Here is a 12,692-nt window from a genome sequence, read left to right as displayed (position 1 = left end):
CAGCATGGTAATCAGTGTTTTAATGTACAAGGCAAAGTATATTATTTTGTGAAACAAGTAGTACTGTTATGTTACTTTGCTATTATTGTATTGTTTCTTCTTCTGAACTTCCTCACAGTCTTCATTAGGAAACTGTTACACAAAATTCTAGTCCTTTCAAGTCTGATTGGGTAGGTTGCAGCACCCCCTGTCACTGGAACTCACAGAGTCCTCCATCCAGAATAGTAGCTTTGCTGTTTGCCCTCTGGACTTGCACTATGATAAGAAGAGGATTGATTAACATGCACATTTGGAAGACATCTATTTGTTGTTCCATCTGTCCCAGGCTGACGACAGAAGGTTGCAGATGTGATTTTGCTTGAATTGTGCATTTCATCTTTGGTAGGTAGTAAATGAGATTTCAAGTGTATGTACAAAAAAGAATTAAAAAAACAAAATGTATGATATTATCTAATTACCTGTGCACATTAAACTTTCTGGAAATAATATGTGAGATTTTTGTTTAGTATTTTATTATAAATGTATTTTGAATTAAATGGAAAGCTGAGAAGTACAAGATCCTCATGGTGTTTTTGATGAGAAAAGTGGAAGAGGAAGTGAAAAAGTATGTTGGTATTTTCACTTACAGATATCTTCAAAAATGTTTCACACTTTCTCTGTCTATTCGAAGGTATACACAAATTTTACCAAAAAAAACAATATGTTTTCACCTGTCGTCTTTTTCACTAAGCACAGTAAATACATGCTGCAAATGTATTTTGGTTATGATATCCATTTAGAAGCATAATTTAGGCCTAATAGTTCAATGATTAAAGGCTGTCATTAGAAGTCTGTAAATGAGATTCCTGTGTAAATTCGGGTTTAAAGTTGGATTTTATGGTTTTCCTGTTTGCAGATCTTTGGATTTACTGTGCAAAAAAAGACCCGATCTTTCTGTCCTGTCCTGATACAAAAGTTTTTAAGAAATAAGTGAAACCTCTGATTAATACTTTCAATGATCACTTCATGTCTGTGCAGAACTTTAGTATACATTCATCTGGGCTTGTATATTTTTGTTAAACACTGTATCATCACTGTCATAGTCCACAGAGAATTTTTAAAATCACAAAACACAACAGCTCCCATAAAAATTCTAGCCCACGCACATTCAGGAATAGCTCTGTTACTTATACACTTAAAAAATGTAAGTCTTGTGTTACACAACACCGAGCACAGAATGGAGCAGAGAAGACAGGGAGTCTGTTCAGACAAGTTTCCAGCCCCCCTTTCTCATTGACAGATGGGCCAGGCTCATTTGTCTGGGCCAGGTGGCAAATCTGCAGCCCCCACTCAGCAGATCAGAAGTTGTTCAAAGCGGAAGAATGTGTTGGGCTGACAGACCTGCATGTCTGTTTGATTTGATTGCAATAGCAACCACTTTGTCTTTTTTATTTGATTTGAATTATTTGTTGCATATATCCAATGCCAAATGCTTAATTGATTATATATATATTTTTTTTACGTTTTGGATGTCTTACACTTTTCAGTGTAACTCACTAAAAATCTTACTGAGCTGCAGAACTGGAGGTCAGATGTCTGTCTCCTAGAAAAGAACGAATGTTGCTGTGCTGAAAGGCCTCTTCAGCACATCGGCTCATGGGAAGTCTGATGAGGCTTAAATTACTTTATCCTAAAGCCCCGGGAAAAGGAAAAGAAAAATACACAGCCACAAAATATGTCTGGCAACTCTTCTGACACGGATTTCCCCACAGAAGACAAAAATCTCGATCCCAGAAACTGCAGTGAGATCATACTGCTGAAATTCCCATAAGACTATTTTTCTCTAAAAAGGTATGGGGCCTCTTCACTGTGAATAAGCTCACCTATCCCCACTGTTCGGCAATGACTAATTTTACATTCTGGTCACAGTTTTTCACAAGCATGACTGCATTACAGATAACAAAGGAAAACAACTTTCGTTCCCACTTTATTCTGTATCCTCCTATTTCTGCCATGTTATGCTTTTTTTATCTGACTAATCCAATCTCTCTTTAACTATCTTGAAAGAGTCTTCTAATGTGCTAATTCAAACTAAATGTTAGCTATAGAAATCCTGGAGCTTTTTTGTGTTTTCTTTGCTTCACTTTTACTTTGAATAAGGCTGTTTGTCACGCCCAGTACACCTAGAGGGTGCTCTACTTCTCTCCTGCTCCTATTTCCCTGTGATTATTCATGTCTTTCTGGTGTGTCTTGTTGTGTAGCCTATTTACTTCCTGCTTCTGCTCTGCTCCTTGCTCAGCATCGAGGTTCGGATGTCCTTGAAACCTGCCTAGCACCAGGTCGCCCCAAGTTTGCTACCTGAGGGCATAGGTTTCTATACGGCATTTCCTGAACAACTGAGCCTGGGCTAACCCACGTCTTGCCGCTACGCATAGGGTCTTTTTCGCTCTCCTGCCATTCCACAGTTCGTCCCTTCCGACATCCGTGACACTGTTACTGCAACATTTAGTGCACTGTTCAGTAGTTATTGAGAAGTGTTTATTTGCCATTCTTGAGCTCTCAATGAAAAAGCTCTCAGTATCTTCTTATAAGTGTTGGTGGACTCCTTGTATATCTAATACAATTACAAGGCCTGTGATTGCCGCTCTCTTCAGGCTTCACCCCAGGGCACCAATCTCTGACTAAAGTACATTATCAGGGCTGCTTGCTGTTGATCTCAACACAGAAATCAATAGATAAACTCAGGAATTTATATGTGTAAATATTTAAGCCTGTTACTTATGGGAAAATATATCCAGGACTATTCTAATCTGGTTAAAAATAAAGGTAATATTGCAATTGCAAATCATTCCTAAATCAAGGCTCAGTGCAAAATTAATTCAATATGTCTGTCCAGGTTATTTTTGTTGCCAGTAAATATATTACTATTACTAAGTAGTTGGCACCTTATCTGCCAACCAGTTTCACTAGTACATTTGTGTTTGCCTGCCGATTGCACTTATGTTATAACTGTAATGTAACCACTAGTAAAGATACTGTCTCTATTTACATTATTGATTCATGTTCTCAAAGTGGCCAAGTATTCTCAATCCTGAAGGCCTTTTACCATGTCAAATCAGAGGACGTTTTAATGATCAGCATCAATACTGGGACCCCAGAACACAAGCAGAAATTAATATAAGGAACATTCAGTACATAAAAGAAAAAAAAAATCTGTACTTAGAGGATTCCAGAGTCATGAACCAGCTCCTTAGCCATATCTTGAATGTGACTTCATGGAATCTTATAAGAAATGTATTATTATAATTCTTAAAATATTAATATTATTATTAGCAACCAATTAAAGAAGATTTACCAAAAAGACTCCTTTTATTTCTACCTTACTTATGTTCCTATACTCCTTTCAATGGAGACAATGTTTGGTAATGTAATTGTTAACATTAACCCTATACAGTATTTTAAATGCATTTTTCATAATCTTGCAAAATATTGATACATAAACAATATTGGTATTATTATATATTTTCCTTATACATTTTTTTTGTTTTGAAGGTCCTGGAACATTGTTGACTACTCAGTGTATTCAATAATATATAATTAACCTCATTAGTACAGATTCTTCTCAGTCAATTAATGAATACTGACGGACATGATCAGCAGAAGAAATCAGAACCAGGTTATTTGCATGGGTAAACATTTAAAAATCCAATCTTTTCAAAGTCTACTATCATTATCCATTATTATATGCACAGCCATAAGCTGAAAAACAAAACATGATCCCTTGTATATAAATAATATACAAGTGGGATACCTGAGGATCAAGCAACCATGGTACAATATATTATTAAATGAATATAAATGATGTAAACAAACATGAAATGCTTAAGCACAACAGTTCACAAAGAAAAGGGAGGTTTATTTCAGGTCAGGCAGCAGGGTTTGAAATGAAGTGGGATGCTGCTGGATTTCTTTAGTTATGAGCTAACTGTTACTCACACAACAGTAACAAGCTACTCCTCATGTTTCAGCTCATCTGCATGAAGACAGCACACACATTGCCCCCCTGCCACCAAGAAAATGATTCTAATGAAGAATGTGATATTCAGTTACATTACAGAAGCTTATAAATGCACTAGCAGATCAATCCACCTTTTCTCTTGTGGGTATTTTAACATAGTCTAGTTATTTAGTCTAGATGTTGGTATTTGGGAGTTTTTTGTGTTTTCCTTTTACTACAAATAGAAAATTAGGCTGCAGCACCAAACAACAGAAATCACTTGCAAAATGAACAAATCAGAGCAGACCACCTCAGCTTGTCTTGGTCCTCCATTTCATGCAAATGCATTGATCTAGTTGTTGATGGATTCCATAGAAACTGCAGTCACAGCATGGCCTGGGCTGTTTAATCCATATGGCCACCCCTCATTGTGAGAAGATATTCCTTAATTTCTCATTTTTGAATGCAGTTCTACTCCATCTTTCTTTTTTTCTTTCTAATGGAGTAAATCTATTTTTATTTTTTTATTTCAGAGCAACATTTAATTCAATAGTTGTTTTTTACACAATATGGTAAACTTCATAATAAACATTTTTCTTGTTGTTTTTTGTTCTCATGATCAGAATTGTAACTGTGCTATAATCCTTCTGTTAATCAGTGTACCACCCTACTCCAAAGGAAAACATATTTTTTTCATCTTTATATAAATGATTTTAACAGTCATATGGAACTAAATTTACAGCTACAGTTGCTACACTTGCAGTATAAAAAAGATAAGGACAACATTTCTGTATCCTTTTAAATTTGCATGGTCAAAAGCAATTCACTCACTTCCTTAACACTGCAGGTGCGAACTACGCATGCCCATGCTGAAAAGCGGTAAGATGCCACATTAAGAATATGAACCCACTCTTATCATCTTGCAACTCACAACTGGCAACCCAGAGAAGCTCAGCAGTAATGAGCCTGGTTAGTACCTGGGTAGGAGACCTCCTAGGAAAAACTACAGTTGCTGCTGGAAGTGGGGCCAGCAGGGAGTGCTCACCCTGCGGTCTGTGTGGTTCCTAATGCCCCAGTATAGTGACACAGTATAGGGGTCACTATACTGTAAAAAGGTGGTGTCCTTCGGATGAGACGTAAAACCGAGGTCCTGACTCTCTGTGGTCATTAAAAATCCCAGGGCATTTCTCGAAAAGAGTAGGGGCATAACACTGGTGTCCTGGCCAAATTTCCCATTGGCTCTTACCAATCATGGCTTCCTAATAATCCCCATCTATGAATTGGCTTCATTACTCTGTCCTGCTGACTGCTGATAGCTGATGTGTGGTGAGCATTCTGGAGCACTATGGCTGCCATCGCATCATCCAGGTAGATGCTTCACAGTGGTGGTGGAGAGGAGTCCCCATTACTTATAAAATTGCTTTAAGTGGACTGTCCAGAAATGCACTATATAAGTGTAAGCAATTATTAATTATTATTATTATATCCAGTGTTTGGCCAAATGTGTCTTCCTTCCTAGAACACAGCCCCAGTTAATGTATATAAGCCAGAAATTTTGGGCCTATAGGATTCAACATACACTCCAAATAGAGTGTGGTATCACCTGGTAGCCTTAACTTTTCTTTAACAGAACTCAATACTTTGAGTCTGCAATGATCATTTGGGTTAACTGTTTTAACACCATCACCAAATCTTGCTATTTACTGTATTTTAGTGGTGGTGCGGTGGCTCTGTGGTTAAGGATCTGTGCCTGTGGCTGGAAGGTTGCTGGTTTTGTATCCCGTGGCCGGCAGAGGAATCCTACTCTGTTTTGCCCCTGAGCAAGGCCCTTAGCCCCAGCTGCTCCTGGAGTGCTGTATAAATGGTTGATCCTGCACTCTGACCCCAAGCTTCTCTCCCTGTCTGTGTGTCTCATGGAGAGCAAGTTCGGGTATGTGAAAAAGACAAATTCCTAATACAACATATGGCCAATAAAGTGATCTTATTTTCTGGACTAAAAAAAGGAACATATAGAACAAATAACGAGTCTTTGAACTTCCAAACATGAACTTTGAACGTCCATTCATTTTCTATTTTTTTAAAATACAACAAAACACATATTAAAATATGGATAGAAATTGAAAAGAAATTGATAAAATAGAGCTTAAATGGTCTTTTGTTAAAACCTCTGCTTCTGTCCCCAAAACAAAAAGCAAATACAATTTCACACATTTAAGAGCTATTCTTTATCAAAACCTGTATCACTTTTGTGAAAAATTATTTCCATGTTGCAATCAGTGAGGCTGTGTTACAAATTCAAAAATGCATACATTTGTTAATTTTAAGAAAATGTATTTACCAGCATTCCTCTTGTGAAGATCTAAAAGTTCCCAACATCACTTTGTCTCCCTACTGCATTCTCCATGTGACTATTTCACATTCCAATAAAACAGTGTCTGGAGGACTCAAGAATGGTGGCAGATTCACGGTTATGACTTAGCAATCACTTCTGAGCTTTAACTGCTCACTGTGTAAAATAAAATTATTGCTCCCTTGTATCAGTTCCAAATCTGCTTTTACTGAGTTTCCATTTATGTTCCCCTGCAACCTGCCAGACCATTTCGCTTTTGAAATAAGAGTCAGATCTTTTAACTTTTTTGCTTATGGTAAAACAACTTTGCTCTTTCTGCTGGCAAATGACCATGTGCACAACATTTACAATAACTTTGTTGTACACTTTCACCTAATTAATTGATTACACTGAACCCCTCTTCCTTTTACTGTCCATAGGATTGTAGGATCCTCCAGCACCAAAACTGTAGAGTATTGATTTTATCCACTCTACCATAATCCTTATTCTGTTTGAGTGCTCAGGATTACAGGATAATTATCTAACACTACTGCTTTCTACTGCTCTCATACGTAATCAGAATAACTGAAAAAAAGCTCTTATTATAAAGACATTATGTGCCAAATGTGTTCAGGAAAATATTTCTGATACACAATTCACAGTTAACTTTAACTTTATGTCTCTCTAGCTAAACTATAAAGCAAATTACTGTATTACAGATTTTCTTTTGTTTTGTTAAGAGATTTTAAACTACCACAATCTCTTAAACTCTCTGAAGTGTTCTGCAATTTTCCCATTTAATCAACAGATGTGTGTTCGTTAGCTAACATGGCTTTATTATTTTCTATTTGATGCACCCCCAAATCTGGAATGATCACCTAGCTGCTAAACTAATTTCATTTCATTGCACAGGACAAATGATGACCTCCAGCTTGCTGCTTTGATGTCCTCCTGTCAGAGTTATTCCTCATGCTGTTAGCTGTAATATGAGAAATAGCACCAATGCGTCTGTGATGCATCTCCTGACAATGCTAAGCAAGTGCCGGGGTTTGGTGTTAGGATAGAAACCAGGAAGACCTTAATTAAGTCAAGCATACCCAATCCTTGTGGCTCTTGGTCATTTGCATGTTGCTATTGGAAATTCTCATCAAAGAAGGCCTACAACATAACTCAAACTGGCCATATCTGGGGAATAGCAGAATTGAGCATTCATTTTGGAATTATCTGATTATTGCTTAGTATAAATATAATACAGACCTTACACTGCAGGGCAGAAAATAGTCTTTTTTTCTTTATCTTCATTTGCTGCAGTGGCATACATTAATGAAATAGACGAAAAAACTAAATCACATATGAATGTAGCCTTGTGATCCATCATAGGTTCGTTGATACCCAAGTGTTCTGTCAATAGTTTAAATGGACAGGTTAAGTAGCACAAAGTGGAGACGAGGAGGCCTGCCCCAGCAGGTCTGGGATCTCCCCTAGTGGTAGGTTTGGTTAATGGTCTGGGTTTGGTTCTGACCCAAGCACTCAGGAGGCCAACTGTAGGAGTGAAGTGGAGCCTTTTCATTTTGCCTCTCAGGCTGCACTGATGAATAGCCTTTAGCTAAGGCCCTTGACAGATGTTGCCAAGAGGAAGATGGATGATTGTGAAGTCCGGGCTCCTCCTAAAGAACCGTGAGAGCTGAACCATTTTCCTGCCCTATAAGTACAGTAATACATCATTCTCCATCATTGCTATTTCTCATCCCAATAATCACATAATTATTTTGTGGTGTGCAGTGTGACATCTCATAAAACAAGCCAGTTAAATGTGTTCTATTTTAGGGTTTTTTTTAAGGTCTTTTTGATCCTCCCCAGATAGTGGATACAGTACTTAAAACACTTGTTTATTTTATTTTTTGTTGATATACCTTTTTCAAGATGGTAAAATTGAATTAATGAGACAGTACACATACCAAATAATGACTCTGCCAGATAGTTCATCAGTAGCTCGAGAAGCATAAGACCTACTATGTCCAAAGCAATCCCCAGACCTCAATTTAACTGAACCTATGGAATATGCATCTCAGTCTTTCACACCATTTCTCATTCTTTTCTTATGGAGATGTAAAAACAGTACCGTGGCAGTCCTACAGTACAGTAGGTGCTGGTTTAAGAGGTTACAGCTGCAGCTGTGAGACATTATACAGTATTTAAGTGGCCTGCCCAAAGTTTCTTGAGGATGAAAACCTTCTTTGAAAGAGAAAAGGTCATTGGTACAAAGTTCTCCTAATCCTGTTGAAAAGGGCCTGGTGTGTCTGTGTTCACTGGGGAAGAAGCACCGCTGGACAGTTGAGTGCTACGTGCTACAGGTGCCTCAGAGGTACAGGGGACACAACTTGGAAGGGTGGCTGGATCATTGGAGAAGCAGCCAGACAAGAGCTATGAGGTGTTTGAGTGGTGAAGAGAGAGAAGTGCCACCCTGCCTTCCTCTAGATCTCTTCATCGTTCCTTCTCTTCCTCCCTGGGCTACCTGCCCCCCTCTCTTACTAAACCAGCATTCCGTCTCTTCACAGGGATCTGTTCCAATACCAGGCTTTCTAATCACCTCCTATTCCTTTACAGATGTTATTGTTATAATATAATTCCTAAAGGATTTCGCTTGAAATTTAAGACTTTTTCTTTTGACTCTGACACCACCCAGAGTAACACTCAAAGACTTATAATAATCCCCATCTCTGAACTGGCTTCATCACTCTGTTCTCCTCCCCACTGTTAGCTGATGTATGGGGAGCGTACTGGTGCACTATGGCTGCTGTCCAGGTGGATGCTGCATATTGGTGGTGGTGGAGGGGAGTCCCCAATATCTGTAAAGTGCCTTGAGTGGAGTGTCCAGAAAAGCACAATATACTGTAAGTGTAAGCAATTATTATTATTATTATTATTATTATTATTATTATTATTATTATTATTATTATAATCATTTTACTGACAAAATAGTTTCAGCTTAATTTTGTCCAGAATAAAATCATTCTTCTCTACCTCCCTTAGCCTTTCTAATGTCTTGTTGGACCTGTCCTTGAAACTATTGCGATCTTTTTATTTCCTTTTACCTTTGTCCCTTTTGGATATTTTGTAATGTTAAACCATTAAGCCATTTTTGTGCTTCAAAAAACAGTATACCTCTCAGATGTAGCCAATCACTCATTCATTAATGTGTCCATGTCCATTTTATCCCATTCCCTCTTGAGCAGTGTTCCATTCATTCACAGTAGGCTTTTTATACCTTTGCTTCTGAATTGTCTGACTGGGGTTTCAAAGTTAATTTTAAACAGTCATGTTGTTATCACAGCTCCCTAAGGTTGCATTACTTTAAGGAAAAACACAACATTTCAACGTGACACCCAAAGAAGGCTCCGCAGCCGAAACGTCGTGTTTCCTTTCTTCTCTTTTCAGCAGGGAATAAACCTTTACTTGTTCCTTTGCAGACTGCACATGCTGACACAGCTACCTACTTGTCTTACTTTAGCCTTCTAAATCTATTTAAGTCAATTGTAAAGACAGGATTAAGAAACACTCTTCCCGGTAACACTTTAGAGTTCACAAATTCTATTTATACAATCTTTAAAAGATTAAAAGTTCTTTAATTGAGCATTAATAAATTTATACATAACTGGCCCTTATTAACAATTAACAAGAATTCAGATTGGTCTTGTATATTATATGTATGTTATATTAATTGATAATTAAGAGTTAATGGTGTTTTACAGTATTATTTAAAATGCTGAAATTAAACTGCCGCCTCTTTTCCATAGTTAGTTTCTACCATTTCATCTAGTTATGTCAATCAGGTAATTGATAGAAGAAGGCATGGCAGTAAATTAAAAACAACTAAAACGCTACTGTATGCATTAATGCTAAAACCTTCTTCATATTCCACAAATTAATAAAATAACAGCTGGCAGTAAAGCCTTTAGTTACAGGGCCCCTAGCTTATGGAACAGTCTCCCAGCCCATATTCGGGATGCCATGTCAACCTCAGTATTTAAATCAAGACTGAAGATTTATGACTTCAGCCTAGCCTACTCACACCTTACATTACAGCCTGCTGCAACCATGGCTGCTGGTGCTGCTGTACATGCCATTGTGTGTCTCTATGTCGGCCTACCAGGTAGATACATCTGTTCTGACCAAACTATCCTATTCTTCTCCCCACATGTCTGGATGGCGCCCAGACTGGGTACCATCTGAGTTGGATGCTGCATCACTGCCATGGATCCAAGAGGGACATCGTAGATAAAGCTATTGTTTAGGAGGAATTTACTGGTCTACAGATATCTGCACACAGAAGACATGATGGCTGAATGGATTAATACCCTCATCTTTTCCTTTTTTTAATGATATAATGTTAGCATGCCCAAAGGGGTTGGGCAACCAGTTGACCTTGGACCCCTAGAGGTTTTTTCTCTCCTTACTAAGGAGTCTTTGGTTCCTCTCCTCCATTGTCTTCTGGTCTTCTGTTCTGTATTGACAAAATGTATCGTCAATTGTATTGTTAAGCACCTTGGGGCAACCTTGTTGTGAAAGGTGCTATATAAAAATAAATTGAATTGAATTGAATTAAACCAGTGCAAGCAATTCTCAATTAGAGAGAATATACCATTAGAAACAATTCTGCAGTCTGAGGAACATATCTGCTTCCTTGTTTTACGTTTTGTTAAAAGACTCTAACAGCATACAGATATGATTGTGTATATGTTTCATCATGTGTAAATTTAAATATTTTATTTCTTCATTCTTTAGACCCATCTTTTCTTTTCTTGCTGTTGCTCTTAAGCAGACGTTGCATTACTGTCCTCCAATTCCTCCCTACATTCGATTTAATCCAGTAAATATGTTATTTACTTCTGCAAGAAAATTATTAATGTAGCTATAGTCTATCTGTGTATACCAGGTGTATATGTCAAGAAGCCTCTTGATTGTTTTGAAATCTAGAAAATATTTTTCTTTCTTTCTTGGTTATCAGAACTTCAAAAGGAAGTCAAATTCTAATATTGCTGTGGTATAAAAATACGCCCTGTCTCTCCACAACTCCACAGCTGTGGTAGCTCAGATGGTGAGAGTGTCTAGCTCCTCCCTGGATGGTCCTGGGTTCAATCCCAGGTAGGGGCAAGTGATGTACAGTAATTTGCTCTACTTCCTTCCAGATGGGTCCCAGGTTCACTCAGCCTACTTTCCAAATGAGTGCTGGTGGTTAATCCTTCTTGGGATAATAGGCTGGCTGGAGTGTGATGCTGACCTCATCACCTCCAGTGTCAGATGGTCAAGAAAAATGGTGGCCCTTGCCCCCCCATTCCCCATGGGGCTTTATGGCATGAAAAGGCACCTACCTACCTCACAGCTCTGTATACCTTTTCTGGTTCTCCTTTTTGCACCCCAGCTTCACTGTTGCAGCACCTCACTGGCGTACTCCTCATAAGCAAGAGGGGTTGTGCCAGCACTGGTCTTTGGCAGCTGTTTTTTCCTCATTCAGACTACTAAAGCATACAAAAGCATAAAAAATACAAAGCATACAGTTCTCTGTGAACTTATTTGGTCATTATTAGAATTTGACTGAACAACAGAATGCACTTTTAAATTGAAATGGTGCACTCTACAGCACTTTAGGGAGAAGGAATGAGATATCTTTATTTTGACCGACATCAGGTGACTTAAATTATGACATGCAAGTACAAGCCATGTCATGGTGGCAGCTAGAATGTTCATTTTTAGTTTCAAACAGGTGGTTTTGCACTAGAAGAGGTGACATTTCAGTAAGATCTAAGAGCTTATGCTTACTCTTCTCTATCAACTAGGCAAAGCGGAATACAGTAATACAAATGGAACAGAAGTTGATTCAGGTATCCAAAATCATGAAAGATATCAACTTAGTCAATCCACAGATATTCTTCATAAATCTAAAATATAATGAATGATGCAAGTCAAAATTAAATTCCAAAGAGGAAAACAGGAGACATTCATTTACTGAAAGAGTTGTGAAAGTCTGGAACAAGCTCTCTAGCCACGTTGTTAAAGATAACACTGTGATAGTGACTTCTAAGTACACATAACTGTAACAAGAAATGCTGTACAAATATTGATTACTCATCTTTAATAGTTCTTTTGTGGTTTCCAGAAAAAGGATTGCCGATTAAAGGTAAAGTAGCCCAAACAATTAATTTGACCGTCTACAACTGAATTGCAAAATTATAGTTTTAAGACATTTTATTTGCACAGTAAGTGTGTGATACAACAGATGTACAACAGATGTAAGTCCAAGTGGTGATAGCCTAAGGTTAATTTAAATAAGGTATTTTAATTTACTATTTAATCAAGATTTCTCTGTAGTCAAATCATAATTATTAT

The 12,692-nt window shown here is 37.7% G+C and overlaps 1 long non-coding RNA gene across 1 annotated transcript; it reads left to right on the top strand.

Annotated features, from left to right (window-relative positions):
• The first annotated feature begins 222 nt into the window (after positions 1 to 222).
• On the top strand, positions 223 to 10,912 carry LOC148639739 (uncharacterized). Its single transcript, XR_015930580.1, has 3 exons — positions 223 to 381; positions 9,067 to 9,199; positions 10,523 to 10,912. It is a non-coding gene; the product is annotated as an uncharacterized LOC148639739 (long non-coding RNA).
• The last annotated feature ends 1,780 nt before the right edge of the window (positions 10,913 to 12,692 follow it).

Source organism: Lepisosteus platostomus, chromosome 26, assembly GCF_059453375.1.
Source record: "Lepisosteus platostomus isolate fLepPlt1 chromosome 26, fLepPlt1.hap1, whole genome shotgun sequence".
Classification (NCBI taxonomy): Eukaryota; Metazoa; Chordata; class Actinopteri; order Semionotiformes; family Lepisosteidae; genus Lepisosteus; species Lepisosteus platostomus.
The sequence above is the reverse complement of the archived record's forward strand: the minus strand, read 5'-3'. Positions and strand labels throughout refer to the sequence as shown.